This window comes from Mastomys coucha, unplaced genomic scaffold (assembly GCF_008632895.1).
Source record: "Mastomys coucha isolate ucsf_1 unplaced genomic scaffold, UCSF_Mcou_1 pScaffold12, whole genome shotgun sequence".
NCBI classification, from domain to species: Eukaryota; Metazoa; Chordata; class Mammalia; order Rodentia; family Muridae; genus Mastomys; species Mastomys coucha.
The window spans coordinates 1,351,931-1,354,479 of NW_022196894.1; positions in this window are offsets into that span (position 1 = coordinate 1,351,931).

Consider the following 2,549-nt stretch of genomic DNA (forward strand, 5'->3'; position numbering starts at 1 on the left):
TCACCTGAGTGCTGACTCATTTCTTGTTCCCAACCCCTCACAGAATGGAGTTAACATCAAATTAGCCCCAAGGCTATCTGCAACAACCCCTAAATAATTTTAGCTCTACTTTCAGAAGGGAAGCTTTAATTCTTTCAAGGCTTCCCCTTAGAATGGACAAATCTCACCTGAGAAATGCTTGGCTTCCAAGGGAATCTTGCTAGGGACTATTTGTGCAGAGGTGTGGAGGCTATGTATCCCTGAGGACAGAATGAATGCATAGGGCAAGCAGGTTTTTCCTGTTCCCAGCTGGTATATACACTGTCCTCAAGAAGTAGAAAATGCCCTCTTGAGGGTCTCATTTCCAAAGAGATTTTTTTTTTTTTTTTTTTTTTGAGACAGGGTTTCCTTGGCTGACCTGGAACTCACTCTGTAGACCAGGCTGGCCTCGAACTCAGAAATCTGCTTGCCTCTGCCTCCCAAGTGCTGGGATTACAGGCGTGTGCCACTACCACCTGATGAGAATTTTTTCAAAATAAAACTTCAAAATAAGCTGGGGGCAATGGCCACACCTTTGGTTCCAGCTGTTCCTGAGGATGAAGCAGGAGGATGACTGGGTAACAGAACTTGTCGGCAGCAAAGCAAATGTGGGAGATATATGCTAATTAGCCACCATCTGTCCAGGAACAGTTCTCGTGATCCATCAGTGAACTCCAACCCTGACAGTCTCTTCTCTGATCCTGTTCTGCCTGTTTCTGCTTTCCTTTCCTGAGCTGAGGACGGAAGCCCAGAGACAGAGGCAAGGACCCAGCTCAATAAAAGAAAATGCCGTGATGATCACCATCCTTCCTTAGAGACCAAATAAACGTGCCAAGCAGTGCCCCATGCTGGAAGCCTAAGCATATATAACAGCCACAAACATGCAACGTTATAGGTCTACTTCATTTACAACAAAAATCATGTCTGATTTTCCTTGTGCAACTTTGTGGCCCATGTTTTTTCCTTATTAGATTGTAATCCTATCCGAGGCCTATGCACCTCAAGAACCACTCTATGGGGCTGGAGAGATGGCTCAGCGGTTAAGAGCACTGCCTGCTCTTCTGAAGGTCCTGAGTTCAAATCCCAGCAACTACATGGTGGCTCACAACCATCTCTAATGAGATCTGACACCCTCTTCTGGTGTGTCTGAAGACAGCTACAGTGTACTTATGTATGATAATAAATAAATCTTTAAAAAAAAAACCACTCTGATTTCATGTTTGAAAAAAGTTCTTTAGAATAATTTTGGACATCGTAAGTTCAAAAGCTACTAAAACTGTACATGGTTCCTGCTAAGATGTTTAAATATGACACTACCTTGAGACTCTCATACCCAGGATTGGGTATGTGGTCTCCCTGAATGCCTTTCTTTTAACCCCTGGGCTTAAATCTGTTTTTTAAAAAAAATTTTTTTTTGAGACAGGGTCCCACTATGTAGCCTTGACATGCCTGGAACTCTCTGTGTAAAGTAGGCTGTCAATGAATTCAAAGATCCACCTATCCCTGCTTCCTGAGTTCTGTATTAAAATCCTGCACTACTATGCCTGGCTATAAGACCGATTCTTAATAAACTCTACCTTTGTTTTGTAATGATTCATTTGCTAAAGTGATCACCATATGTCTTAAGGTTTCATTGCTCTGAAGAGAGACACCATGACCAACTCATATAAAGGCAAACATTTAATTAGGGCTGCTTATAGTTTAGAGATTCTGTCCATTATCATCATGGTGGGAAGTATGGCGGCATCCAGGCAGACATGGTTCTGGAGAAGCTTGATCCAAAGTCAACCAGGGTGTCTTCCATACTGGATGGAGCTTAAGCATAGGGTCTCCAAGCCCACCCCACCATGACACACTTCCTCCAACAAGGCCACACCTATCCAACAAGGCTGCACCTCCTAATAGTGCCACTTCCCGTGGGCCAGCCACATTCAAACCACCACACCATGAAAACCTGAGTTTGATTCCCAGATCCATGTTAAAAACGAAAAACAAACAAACAAACACAAACAAACCAGATGTGGTGGCCTATACTTGCAATCCCAGGACTAGTATGGCAGAGACATATGTGGATGCCTGGGGTTCTATGTCTAGCATCCCTAGCCTACTGGACAAGTCCCAGGCCAAAGCACACAAAAACAAGGCCGATGGCTCCTGAGGAACACTTCCTAGAGGAAAGGAAGGCCACCTCTTCACATGCACGTACATATATTCACACCACCAAGTTCAAGGTCATCAATGGTTCCATTTGGGGCCAGTGTGGAATACATGAGACCTGTTTCAAAAGAAAACCCACGGGCGGTGGTGGTGCACGCCTTTAATCCCAGCACTTGGGAGGCAGAGGCAGGTGGATTTCTGAGTTCGAGGCCAGCCTGGACTACAGAGTGAGTTCCAGGACAGCCAGGGCTATACAGAGAAACCCTATCTCAAAAAAAAAAAAAAAAAAAAAGGAAGAAAGAAAAAGAAAACCCATTCACCTAATTTAGTAAAATTGTGGTTATCTGTACAGGTGAAGAACAGATACAACTCCG